General features: G+C 38.3%; 1 pseudogene; it reads left to right on the forward strand.

Annotated features, from left to right (window-relative positions):
* Window positions 1-3,701: 3,701 nt before the first annotated feature.
* On the forward strand, window positions 3,702-4,259 carry LOC143850583 (thiohydroximate-O-sulfate sulfur/sulfate-lyase (nitrile-forming) NSP1 pseudogene; annotated as a pseudogene).
* Window positions 4,260-15,076: the final 10,817 nt, after the last annotated feature.

Raw genomic sequence — 15,076 nt, forward strand, 5'->3', positions numbered from 1 at the left:
ACTAGTGTGTAGAGAACTCTCTACACATGTGTAGGAACCGTTCTCTCATATATATATGAAGAATTGATGCAATTTAGAAGCAAAGGAAGGGCTCCAAAGTAATTTTTTGTATGTATATCTGGGTGGGCCTGTTGACATTTTCTGTTGGTTTGATTATGTTTATCATTCTTACGGGAATCATGACCTGCCAAAAAAAAATCAAGAATAGGCTAAAGCAAACCAATTATAACCTCCAAATAAAACAAAAATCAAAACAAACACCATAAAAGCGAGGTTATGTTGAGAAATCTCACAAATTCAGGGCGAAAAAAAACCTATGGAGAAGAATTAGATTGTTCTTACATCGCTCAAGATCCAAGGGTTTGATGCTGTAAAATGGGTTTCTTATGTTTTTCTTTGGCACCTGCCCACTGAAAATTTCATAGTATAGTGTAGCTTTCATAGTATAATCTGCATTTTCATACCATGTTATCTCTTTGCCAAACAATTATTTGGCTATCATGAAATTAACCTCAAAACATATGAAAAGCTCGAAGAATTTAAAGCGGAGGAGAAAACAAAGCATACAATGGCTCTCGATGACCATAGCTTGCACCACACCTCTGCAGTAGTGAGAATAGTCATGCATGCCCAACACCCCGTCTTCATTGCTCACAAATGATTAGCAAACGCACCTCTTTCGCTCTTTCCTTCTTAGCTCTATGCCCATGTGAATAGTCTTGCTTTTCACTCAGTTAATTTTTTTTTGTAAATCATAGCCATTAGAAATTCCCCAACGCATAGACAATAGGATTGGCACTCTTCTTCACATTCTCCTCTTCTTCGCAGGACAATTAAAAAAAGAGCTTGCATTAGTACAAAGAAGAGAGAGGGGAACATCGGGCTAATAAAATCATACCATAGAAGGGTCCTCGACCATGCAAAGTGCCACATAAGCATTTGAAGCTGAGTTGGAGGAAGAGGGGACTGTCCACATCAGCGATGAACAGTGAACCTCCCTTCCTCCTTATGATATATAGATTAGATTCATTTTCTCTGATAATAAATACAGTTTCAATTAAAGAGGAAACCTTGATACTTCATTTTTCAATTAAATAGGAAATGTTGTCATATCATCTTCCTATCCTACCAACCATGCAAGGAATAATGGGAATTTGCCAGAGAAATGTCTCCCATTTATGGCTCTATGCCATTATTATTGCCTTCAAATTTTCTTCTCATCCCAGCATCTCGCTCTCATTCTTCATATCTCTGCAAAGGTTTTAATTCCTGTGGAACTTTGAAATGTTGCGCTTTCATCCCATTTGTCCCCCCGCCATTTATTCTTAAAGAAAACCTCTGGTGTTCCTTAATGTTCGATTCATTTCATAACGCATACAAATATTTTATATAAAGGATTCCTTTCCAAAGCTCCTCTCACAGCCTCATTGCAAAGGCATTCAATTCCAGACATTTTAAAGAGGTAGAGCATATGGATCAGTTTCTGCTTTGAAACCAGTGCCGGAGGCCATCACTTTAGGCTAGATTGGGTCAGATTTCAGTGTGATGGCTCCCTCTCCAGGACAGACACAGGGAAGAGCGGCAACCATGAGACAGAGGGTTTACGAAAAGAGGGTGGAAGATAATGAGACTTAGGTCACAGCTTGCACGAATCTCTTCTTCATGAAAGAGAGAGGAACTCGAGGATCTACGTTTCTTCTTGGGCAGGGAGCTGCCGAGGCTCTCATATGTTTTTCTATCTATAAATTGTAGCCTAAGTATTTCCTCGGGCACACAAGCCTTTTGCTTCTACTGTTTTTTCGAAATTCTAATCTTTTATTATAAGATGAAGGACATGACCACGGCATTCATTGAAACAAAACAGAAACTCCTTTTGCTTCTACTATTAGTTCGTTTTTTTTAGCGATGGCTCTCTCTCTCTCTCTCTCTCTAGGCAACTTGATTTGTTGAGATTCTTTGTTTTTTGGACATGTTGAAATAGTCCTATGTTCTTATGAAAGAGATGAGGTCTATGTTTGGACTACGTGTATCACAACTCACTTATGTGCTTGTCTTTCTGTGCTTATTTTCATAATTCTATATGTAAGTTTTGTCACTTAATATGCTTTGCCGAATGATGTAGTTCGGATGCCAACTCACCCATCAGAGCTTTTGTTAGTTTTGAATTCACAATGGTTTCTCAAAATCCAAAACAAGAGTTTAATTGGGTTCAAGAATCAGTTTTGAATTCACAATGGTTTCTCAAAATCCAAAACAAGCAGGGCTTAGGGGCCTTTTGGATCTAGGAAAAAATTATGGAAAATGATTTTTCATGGAACAAAATATTTGAAAAAACCATTCCAAGGAGAAATGCAATTTTCCAAGAAAATACAGAAATTAGGGGATGTTTGGCTACCAAGAAATTTTTTAATGATAAACCGGCGCCTCCAAGTGATGAGAGAGGGGTTGGGTGGGTGAAATGGCTAAAAATTAGAAACAAGCATCTCCAAGGGGTGAGACGGGGCTGAAAATCAGGAAACAACAAACTCTACTCAAAATTCGATCAATTGTTTCCTGATTTTTTGTGACTTCTCATCGTGAGAGAGACTAGTTTCCTGTTTTTTGTTACTTAATTTTTAGCCACTTCATGCTCATATCCACCTGGAGACACTAATTTATGATGAAAAAAAGTTTATGGCAGCCAAACATGCCCTAAGTGATTCATTTCTAGATAGATAATCACATGTTCAAATCAAGACTCCAAAAAACGAAACCCATATTTTAAAAAGTAAAACCTTTTTACATCCATCTGCTCTGGGCCACGACTAACCAAAAATGAGTCAGCACCTAGTTGCTCAATTGCTTAATTAGCTTTGCTAGGGGATGTGCTGTGGTAACCTTCATTCCAAAAGCCTTGGCAATCTTCACGGCAACATGACCGAGTCCACCGAGTCCGACCACACCCAAATGCATACCCGACTCACTGAGTCCAAAACGTTTCATCGGGCTATAGACCGTGATCCCCGCACACAACAATGGTGCACCCGCGTCTAGGGGGAGGTTTTCGGGGAAATGAACCACATAGTGCTCATCTATAACAATAATATCAGAGTATTTCTTCGTCTTCTCTGTTTTAGGTTTTTTTTCCCTTCTGGCTTTGATCTGGCTTATGTTTTGATGACTTTTTTTTCTCTATTTTTGTTAGTTTAGGGGTTTTCCATCTTTTTTTGTCATGTGCCTTGCAGGTGCGTAAAGAGGTGATGGTGCATTTCATGAGTTTTTGACCATTCAGGTATTTGAAATGGAGACTTCCTTTTTTTTCCGGCCTTTCTATTCCCTTTTTGTTTGAGATTATGACAATCGATGATGTGCAACGCATCATTTGATTCATTGTTTTTCTTTGTTTTTTGTTCCCGTGCAACGCTCAAGTCTGCAACTAGTTACTCATAAAGATATGAGGAATTATACGGTGCCCGACGGTGAAGGCAAGTGCAGGTGCTACGATAAAAGTACCACCCCTTCATATTTGATCCAACAGCAGACTTAATAAGTGGTCTGCTGTTGGATCAAATATCATTTAAACAGGTATCAAAATTGCTATTATGAAACATTCATAAGAAATGTTTCACAAAAAAACAGGAGGGTTAAGATTATCAGATCATGGTGGCAGTCTCCCTAGAACAATTTCAATAATAATTTTCCACATGTGATGAATAAATTTTAGATGTTCTCTCTTTTACTACTCAATTTTTTTCTGTATTGATCAGTTGGAGCAGAAAGGCAGTGGACCAGGAGCAAGAAGCTCCCACGCCATAGCCGTGGTAGGCAACAAGGCTTACGTTTTTGGTGGCGAGTTCAAGCCACGTGTACCCGTTGACAATAAGCTCCACGTGTTCGACCTCGAAGATCTGACGTGGTCTATCGCTGATGCCACTGGGGATGTGCCACCGCCACGTGTCGGGGTGACAATGGCCGCCGTGGGAGAGACCATCTACGTCTTTGGGGGTAGGGATGCTGACCACACAGAGCTCAACGAACTCTACTCTTTCGATACACGTACGAACAAGTGGGTCCTACTTTCCTCGGGAGAAGAGGGCCCACAAAATCGCAGCTACCACTCAACGGTCGCCGATGATCAACGCGTGTACATCTTTGGTGGATGTGGGGTCGCCGGACGCCTGAACGATCTCTGGGCGTTTGATGTTAGTGATTGCAAGTGGGTCCAATTCCCGGGGCCCGGGGAGAGCTGCAAAGGTTGAGAAATGCACTGATCTTTGTTAAATCACAATGAGCCTAATGAGTGTTGATATAGAGAGGTATTCTAAACTGAAGGGCAGCCAACCGCCCTTTTCAGCCTAATGAGTGTTGATATAATATGCAGAAAATACCCTTGTGAATAAACACAAATGAATGAAAATACGAAGGGCAAAATAATTTTGGCACTTAGGATATGGATCCAATTGACTCGGTCATGTTCATTAACGTTCGGAACCTTTTGGTCCATCCAACCCCCCCCCCCCCCCCCCCCCCCCCAAACATTTATCTTTGTAGATATGATAAATGGAGAAGTGGACGGTTTTGATCATTCTATGCAGTGGGCCGTATAGTACCTTTTGAGAAAATACTAGAATATACGGCCACACCACCGTATAAAAACTTAAAATAAAGGCCCCCGCCCCACGTCTGTGTTTTTACTACGGAGACTCTTCTTTGCTATTTTTAGATTAAATTATAAAGGGAAAAATACACTTAGACCCCCTGTGGTTTCTGATACATTCAACTTAACCCCTAATGTTGAAACACTATCAATGGTAATGAAGACCCCGTACACCTCTCCAAACCCCATACCCGAATCCAAACACTACCAAAAACACAGTGGGCCCACATTGTTTGGATGATCCAAAGCGTTCGTTCATTTGATGGGCCCTAATATAAATAGGGTGTGCTAAAAAAATCAGCTCCATAGGATCATCATAACCCTTCAATCTGTGGATGACCGTCCACTGAGGGGGTCTATCTAACACAAATTGAAACCACATGAGGTCGACTTGTAACTTTTTAAACATTAGGGGTTAAGTTGAATGTGTCAGAAACCACAGGTGATCTAAGTGTATTTATCCCTGGATTAAATTATAAAACAACTAAAAAGGGGCGTCCCAGGTAAAAAGGGGGTCGTATTCATCATCAATCAATAAACTTTAGGGTTAGGGTTGAGGATATTTATACGTGGAGACTCAAGCTTATCTCTTATACCTTCCGCTCTACCGTAAACACCAGATTCTCGCTTCCTTTGGGGCTTTGATGATAAGCTCGAAATCCTGTCCAGCAGATCATCCACACTGAATCAATGTGAAAGATTGGACTCAAAGTCTGAAATCAAACCAGCAAGAAGAAGCGGGTGAACAATTTCTTCTTGTCTCCCTTTTTACTTCCAACCCAGTTTTGTTTTTACATGAAATTGCACATAGGATGAATACTATTTGGGGGAGTTTACAGATTGACTCCTTAATATATTATTCAAATGGTTATGGGTGGGAAGATGACAGAGAGGAGAAAAGAATAGACTTGTTGTTGTTATTGTATGAATCTGTAGTGTGGAGAGGTATTTGTGTGATTCTCATGGTTGGTATAAGGGTCTATGGAAAGATTCACTTGCTCAGCTTGTTTACAACGATAAGAGGGTGGAGGGGCGTAATTGATTAGAAAATTTTGTAGTCTCGATGGAGTAGATATACTTTGAGAAGCATGGACCCCAAAGAGAATTTTACTTGTTTTGGATGATGTTTGGAAGGTCTAATAAGGTTTTTTGAAGACTTGGATAATTTGACCATTGAACAGATAAATGAGAACATTTGAGGCAGTGGTGCTGCCCAGCATGCCAAGCTGGGTTTTGCCTCTTACATAGATATGCAGTCTGTGATGACACATGCAAAGACAAAAACGCGCCCACAGGGCTAAGCACCAAGTATTTGCCGAACTTTTGGAAGAGGAACTACAACAGAGGGGGGTTTCTGTAATCCCAGCCTTTGCCACTTATAGAGGTATGCAGTCTCTGATGACACATGCGAAGACAAAGAGCGCCCACAGGATTAAGCACCAATATTTTCCAAACTTTTGGATGAGGAACTACAACAGAGAGGGGGTTTCTGTAATCTCAGCCTTGACTATTTGGTATAAGAGCTCCCAATTGCTCAATGGATGCGGCTGCAGCAGGGGATCTTCACCCAAACAACTACACAAGACTTTACCTGATTCTTGGTAGGAGCCGACACACAGTTTATCGGAGGAATTCTCCAATCGGAATACTTGGAGGCCTCTTATAAGAAGTGGGATTTACGGATCGTCGAATACGTTCCTGAAGACGTTCCCGAGGAAGAAGGGCCTTCACGGAAGAAGGCGAAGGCCAAGGCTGTGGCGGCTGAGGTTGTGTCCAACTCATTTTTCACTGGGATAAGGCCAAGAAACTCTGGGACGACGTCGGTACTAGGGGCATCCTCACCGGTAGGTACATTGATCTCCCTGTCCTTCAAAATTTTGATTTAAAGGCCAAATTTGATGCCCTTCATTGGACACCCATCCTTCACCTCAATGAACCCGTTTACCCTCGATTGGTGCGTCTCTTCTATGCCAATCTCACCATTGTCCCTTCCTTCTTCAAAATTGAATCTAAGATCAAGAAAACTGTCATCAAACTCAACTATCACACTTTTGCCACACTTCTTGAGATTAGCCATGAGGGCCTCTTACAGTATTTTTGGCCGGAAGATGGGACACATTCACTTGATGATCTTGATCATGACACTGTCTATGGTCGGATAACATGGCGCTACCACCCTAATATGCCCGTACAATCTGCCGACCTCATTCCGGTTGCACGCATGCTCCATAACTTCATGTACCACATCTTCATACCTCGTGCTGGGATGCGTGAAGCCCTAAGACCCTTAGAGGCATATATTATCTACAGCATCCTAGAGGGCCGCCAGCTTTGTCTGCCTTATATCATGTTTCGCTACATGTGGTAAAATGATATTTTATCAATTATAAAATTCATTTATCATCATTTGCCTACAAATGTTTGTTGTGGAGGTCTTTCTTTCAACATTCTCAAAGCAAATCAAGTATATCAATTTTAAAATGAAGCTATCATTTGATTTTTTTGAATACGAGGTTCTTTCCCATTCATCCGTGGTAAACATCGACTTGAAGCCCAACTTCCGATCTCTTGAACTCTTTAGTATGAGGAAGCATGTCGCAAATCGTGTCTGTATGCTTACGCATAAAATGTAAAACATAATTGTATTGTTCATCCTTGCCTTTGCTATAATGTCTACGAATTTGATGTGGATGTTTTTCTTTCAACAATCTCAAGGCAAATCAAGGTGTAAGATAATTTGGTGTGGATGTATTAATTTCAACATTCTAAATAATTTGATGTATTTCTTTCAACATTTGCTAGGCGAATCAATGTATAAGATAATTTGATGCGTATGTATTTCTTTCAACATTCTCCTCAAGGTGAATCAAGATATTAGATAATTTGATGTCGATGTATTTCTTTCGACATTCTCAAGGCAAATCAAGGTATAAGATAATTCGAGATGGATGTATTTCTTTCAACATTCTTAAGGCAATTCAAGGTATAGGATTAATGACCCGATGTAGCTCAATCAATTCTAAGAAATAAATATTTTAGAATTCCTTAGTTATTGTTGTGGCAGCATAATAAGGCCTCATTTTTAAGGCCTTTTACGTATCTAATTGATTACACACATTGTTATTGATAGTCGAAGGAAAACCCAAGTCTCTGTGATCTCTTTCTAAAATTGAGTTACCTATGGGTGTTGGATTTGAGTGATGTACCTGATTCCATTGGAAATAAAAAACATGTGTGGTAACTTGACTTCTCTTGGTCCCTATGGCAAAATCACTGACCAACCTTTATTGCTCGAAATTTGTTGAATCACAACAGATACTAGTAAACTATTCAATATGTGACCCATGAATGGATATTGGATATGTATGCCAATAAAATTTGGGAGGTTATCCAAAGTTGGGGATGTGACAAATGCAAAGGAAAGCAAGCCGACCTGAAGAAAAGAAAACAGACCTTCATGAGTTAGACCTTTCTCTAGGAATTCCCTGACCATTAGATTCCCATTAAGTTACAATCTATGGCCCCTTTTAAAGTATTTAAACCAATCTATTCGCAATGTGCCAATATTAATTAGATTGCAAGCCTGGACATTTTTCAAATTAAATATGGGAAAATATGGGAGAAAATCTTATTAATCCAATCTATATATACAAAGATAAAGGGCTGTTTCACTGTTCACGGTAACGTGGCATCCCTTCCCTGCCTCCCTCAAGTCTACATGGCACAAAAATTCCAACTTGGCGTTGCTATTTACATGAGTGGAATTTCGTAATTCCCCGTAAATTACTACTGCCTATACGGCTTTTCATTTTCCACCTCTCCGTTACAGATTTTAGATTCTGTTAATATTAATGTTTCCATAAATCTTTCTCTCTCTCTCTCTCTCTCTCTCTCTCTCTCTCTCTCTCTATATATATATATATATATATATATATATATATATATATATATATATGAAGAAAGTGTTGGTGAGCTTAAGCCCCCCAATCACATGGGTCCCACATTTTCTGTGGTGATCCAAACCATTCATTTCCAAGGCCATATCATAAATAGGGTGTGTACCAAAAATCAGCTCCATAGGATCATCCTAACCCCTCCATTTGTGGAGGACAAAAATGGGCCGATTTGTGGACAAATAATGTCTGTCCATTTTGACCTCCACAAATGGATGGGTTAGGATGATCCTAGGGAGCTGATTTTTGGTACACACCCCATCTATGTAAGGGCCTTTCAAATGAATGCTTTGGATCATCCTAACAAAGTAGGCCCCAATGTGATTGGGCGCTTAAGCTCACCATAAGTTTGGTGAGCTTAAGCTCACCAACACTTTCCTCATATATATATATATATATATATATATATATATATATATATATATATATATATATATATATATATATATATATATATATATAGATTCAATTTATTTGTTTCCGTTTACATAGACGTTCTGCCTTTTTCCGTTACACTTTGAAACTGACTTTTCCTATTCCATCTCGCCACTACATGTCAGTTGTATGTATTTGTTTCCATTTACAGAGACGTTCTGCCTTCTACAGTTATACTTTGAAACCGGCTTTTCCATACATTCTATATGTTTTCCTTCTTCTTCCATCCATTCGACGAAGGGATTTGCTAGCTTCCATCGCAGAAGGCACTTTGCAGATGGTCTGTTGCATCTGACAGCGGCCACATCATAAATGAAGACAAAACCTGCTGAAAAGTGAGCTGGCTGTCAGATGCAACAGGCTATATGCGACATGCCTTCTGCGATGGATGCTAGCAAATCCCTTCGATTAAATAATATTTTTAGGTAAAACAATTTTCCCTCTATATATTCATTCCTCTGTGTACAGAGCATGCATGCTCTCCTGATTTCATTTTCGAGGATTATCCTTTATCATTCCATTTCTCTCATTAATCTAAAGGATTTAGATTTTTTTTGCGGAAAGCTATGGGTGTTTTGCAGGACTTTCATTGGATGTCAAGTTTTTCTTCCTTACGTGTCTTCTCAGGTTCGTTTATTCTTCATACGCTTTTTGCAACACTTTGTTTTTTTCATTCATCCTCTTTCCCAACCATCTTCTTGGCATTTCCCTTGAAAAAAGTAGAACAAATAACAATTTTTTATCCATGTTTTAATTTGCATGTGTCTGACAGTATATACAAGGCACTGCTGTTTGGATTGCAGGAATTTTCCAATGAGAATAATAGCTCCAAACTGCTAAATTTACCTACCCCATTGTTAAAGGGTTCTACTTTCTGATCGAGGTAATATCGAAGGGATTTTTGAATCATCTGCGCAATGACCTCTCACATCTTCCTCAATAAACGCAGCCTGGCAAAGTAATGGTAACAGGGACAGATATTTATGAAGTTCCTTTTATCTTTGTTCAAATTTTAGGACATTTGGTGTATAGATTTAGTTTCAAACTTAAAATGGGTATAGAAAGGGTTCATTTGCTTTCATGATGCTCGTTACTTGAGTTTTTTTTTGTTTTTGTTTTTGGTTTTGTTTTGGTGTGTGTGTGTGTGCGCGCGTGCGTGCGTCTGGATTTTCTCCACATAATTTCTGATACAGGAGGTACAGAATGGATGTTCTGCACAGGAGGTAAAGAAAGTGTTCTTTTGAATTTATTCTGATGATTACTCGATTGTTATGTTAAAGTTTCAAACTGGGTGTGGTTGCTGTTGTTTTTTTTTTCTATTTTTATTGTGGGTTTTCTTAGCTAGTGATTTGATAATTTAGTATTGCTTCTCTATTAACAGATTCTGCATTGCTGATGGAGAAAGGAAATTTGAGGATCATGGTTGGGTACGCCTTGGGAGAGACAATGATGCAAGGCACAGATATTTGGCAATCGATTTTGAAAGATTTGGGGCTTAGTCCTGTGTAGTAGAAGGTTTTGGTCTTTTTGAGGTTTTTTTTTTTTCTCTTTCTTTTGTTATGCAGTTGTTTTTTTCATGGAGGTTTAAAATTTTGATGCAGTTGCTGACCAGCATTTTTGGCTCTCTGCCTTTTGAGCCTTTGTTATAATCATGGTAATGTTTGGTTTTACACAGATTTCCTCAATCTTTATTTGATTTCTCATCAAGAAAGCCATATTCCAGGTAATAATTTTTTTCTCATCCTCAAATCTAATTTTTGTTCTTCAAGGTTATTCTCCACTTCAAGATCACCTGCATCTTGCTCCATCTCATCATGAACACCATACTCTTGGTAATATATAATTTCTTTTTATCTTCCTCTGCTGCGTAACACCATATTCCTGATAATATATAATGGGAAATGTTATCAGCACTACTGTATTTTGATGAGGGCACTCCTCACTTTATTAAAAGTACAGTATGGCCCGCACCATAGGATGATCCAAACCGTCCATTAGATGGGCCACAGCCTAAATAGGTTGTGCCCCAAAAATTATTTCCATAGGTTGATCCTAACCGTCCGATCTATAGAGGGTTCGAATCAACCCTCTAACATTCAGATCGGAGGGGTAGGATCAACCTATGGTAATGATTTTTGGGGCACAACCTATTTAGGCTGTGGCCCATCTAATGGACGGTTTGGATCATCTTATGGTGCGGGCCATACCATGCTTTTAATAAAGTGAGGAGTGCCCTTGTCAAAATACAGTAGTGCTGATAACATTTCCTATATAATTTCTTTTTTGGAGCTTGAAAAGCAGTCGAGCAGTGGTTTGTGAAGATTATTCGGAAGATTTTGGTGAGTGTGCGGAGCAAAAGAAATTTGTTCAAATATGATTCCCACCAAGTGGATAACTGAAGCTTGCATATTGAAGAATTTCCATCCCAGCAATCATATTTATCACCAAGTGGAAAACTTTTATTTTCTTTTGGCATGTTTCTTTACCTTTTTTAAAACATTGAAATATATTAGTTATTAATTATGTAATTTGCTTATTCCATGGTTTTATGATTTTATTCTATGCAGGTATCAAAACAATCAAGGATTGGTGCAGGGTTTTATGCATTTTTATTTTTTTTAATTTTGACTTTCATTGATCATGAAAAATGTCCAAAACAAGGGGACAAGATTTCTCCGACGCGGGATATGTCATGAGTCCCGTCGATTACATCGCATAGAAAAAGAAAGGAAGCAAAGTACATAATCATCCCACTCCAACCACCGTGTTATCATGCAGAAGGTGCCCGTCCGCCATTCGTTCTCTGCAACAGGTATGGATTTTCTGTGAAACCCATCAGGGATTAGTATTTATTTGGTAATTAGATGGGTCATCTGCATTTTCTGTGGTCAGTTTAGGGATTTGGGAGTTTTCAGTTTTGGAGTACATATTGGTCTGGTAATACTAATCATGTTACACCTCTCTTCATAATAGATCATGTGAAAAAAACACAAAAAATACCATGTTTCCTGCTATTACATATGAAAAGACGTTCTTAGTTTCTGTTGCATGCAATCTGATGCTAGAAATTTCAATGACCTCCAACGTGCATTTAAACTTCAATTATGAACACAGTTGCAAAACACTTAAAAGCACTAACACATTTGTAGACCAAGTGAGAATATTCCACGGCTCAGCCTTACTGTTGCATTACAATCTTTGCTTTGAGTCTTCATTAGTATTGTTAGAGAAATGCAACAGGCCGATACCATCCAATCATCTTGGAGGAGTCCCATTCTACTTTCTCATGAGTTTGATTAAGGCTATTTTATCTAATTTGATTGAGGCTACACTCAGATAATTCTCAAAAATAATTTTCCATGAGGATCAAATCTTTCAATTTTTGTAAAGTCATTTTCACACGTTAATGTTGTTTTCATCGAAAATATCTAAAATGACAAGTCATATATGGCTACTAGCTCAATTGTGCAATTAGGTACTAACTAAATTTCTTGATTTTATTTGGATGAAATGCAGCTGCATTCTTTTGTGGACTGTTTTAGGTTTCTATATGGGCACCATCGCGGAGGGTGAAGCTGAGGGTTTTAGATCATCTCCATTTTGGGCCTTGACTGTGCCACCGGTCATTGAATTTTTATTTGGATGAAATGCAGGTCACTTGCATGCTGTATGCTTTTGTTGGGCAAGATATATTTCTCAACATTTACCAAATTTGATTGGATGAATTTTTATAGAGTGAGCATACACAGATTAAAACCTACATTACACAATGACAGACTGTTGACAACATGATTTGAAATACACTAGCACCTACCTCAGATGCAATAAGCTTACTCTAAAGTGCCAAACCATCCAATGGAGGAATATAACGCTCCATCCAATGAAGGTATCAAATGCTCAGCCCAGGGTTTAGGTTTTAATTTATAAGAACAATCATTCTTTTTTCAATATTTTAGGACCTACCTGCATTTCTATATGTGTAATTGCAGTGTGATATAATCGGTAATCCATCTGAATTGTTACATTACCTTCTATGTTTACATCTCACTTCAGATATGTAATGGGCTCCATGTATGAAGGTTTTTGCTTTCCTCATTCTTTTTTGGATTCCTGCTATGTATACTCATTTTCTTTTCCAAATTTATGGGTGAAATTTTTGCTCTTAAGCCAACATTAATTTTCTTTCTGTCACTTTGATATCTACAGTTACTTCCAACCCCACTAGTTGTCTATATAAATGCCTGCCATCAATATATTCTCAGAATACCCACATTGATGACAAGGTTAGTTTAGCAACAATTCAGACCATCTCTTTTTGGAAATCCCCTATCCATTAGCTTACAGATCTGTCACTCAGTTAAAGTACTTAAAACCTTTTATTCTAAAAATACTCGTTTTATATTTATTCTCAAATGCCTCCTTTGGTCTTGCCTAGACTGGCACATATCCTTGTCAGTAATTATAGTGATGAAGGATCATATGAGAGGTATGGCTGCATTGGATATGTAGCCTTCTACTACTTCATATGGAGATGATTTTTGGGACATGATCCATTTATGTTTGTACCCAACCAATGAGGCTTAGATCAATGAATAACTTGGGCCTCATATTTTTCTTTAAAAATACACATGTACATGACTAGGTGTAAGAGGTTGTGGTGGTAGAAAGTTACTAGGAAGACACTTCCATGTGAGGGATCTGCTTGGTAGCATTCCTTATACTAAGGACCTTTCTTTTAAGAAATGACAAAGACTATAATTTGATGTACTATCATTATTAGGAGGCAAGGGAGCATACCCAACCCGCATCAACCCAGGAGTTGAATTATAACGAAGATCAAGCATCAAAGTTGTCTCCAACTCCTAGGGAGAAAATCGGTGAATTCATAAAAAGACAATGGACTCTATTTAAGAAAGAAGCTCGTAGGAGAAGGGAAGTCTTTTTTAGCTTATCTGGGACTTATAACGTGAAAGAATCCCATAAGCCAATGCATAAACATCCGTTCTTTGTCAAGTTCATGATGGACGAAAGAAGAGAAAGGTGGCAGGATTGGGAAGCTGAGAAAGAGAGCGGAATTCGGAAGCTGGAAGAAAAAATCTTAAGAGAAATGAAGCAAACCAAGTTTCGGACGAAACTTTGTCTTCAGAAGAAACTTTTTTGGGCGAAATCAAATCACTTCTTATGGAGTTGGAGAAATGCTCCGGCTAAGGGTGTTTCTCTTTGACGGTTTCTGATGGTCTTTTTGGTCTTTTGATCGGATAGATGGATAAGGAATTTCTGGGTGTATTAGCCTTTGGTCTTACGATCTTCTGATGTTTTGTTAATTTTGATGCCAACAAGATTATCGGGTTTTGGCTTGTAAAAAGGACTGACAATATAGAGAGATGTTTTTGGGGTCCCAAAGTAAAGTAGGCCAATGACATGGTGGAAGAAAAAAGGAAAATGTGATTGTAATTGAAGTTGTTTTGTTAGGTTTCCCTTCCCTGGCTCAGGGTATACCCAATCCAGGTTTATTGATATCTTGTAATGCAGTACGGTACTCCTGGTCCCTAATGCTTTCCTAATATCAATGAAATTTGTCATCTTTAAAATAAATAAATAAAACCATGACTCTTTGGATTAGGTTGGTTTTTCAGGTTGAAAAACTCAACCCAATCTTAAATTGGGTCGAGTTTAAAGGGGAAAAAAGATGGAACTCTAGGTCCTAAGATAGTTATTCTATTGTTTAACTTTGAAGCAAGATGAATGCTACATGATAAATAATCAAACATCTTTAAAAAAATTAAGTTTCAGTCAGCTGTCAAAAATAAATGTTATATACTTTTTTTAAAGTGTGAAGACTGGGTTTAACTTGGAGCACAGATTTAAGAAAACAAAAAAAAAAAAAACTTTTGCATTCTAAATTAAAGATTGAATATGGAAAAGAAGCAAAAAAACATGCTACGAGTTTTAAAATAAGAGATTTTATACGGTGTAAACCCTTATAGTCCCATATTTTTTATAAAGTACTATATGGACAACATCATATGATGAACCAAATCGTCCATGTGAT

This window comes from Tasmannia lanceolata, unplaced genomic scaffold (genome assembly GCF_043159265.1).
Source record: "Tasmannia lanceolata isolate RefF3 unplaced genomic scaffold, GAP_Taslan_0.1 ptg000018l, whole genome shotgun sequence".
NCBI lineage: Eukaryota > Viridiplantae > Streptophyta > Magnoliopsida > Canellales > Winteraceae > Tasmannia > Tasmannia lanceolata.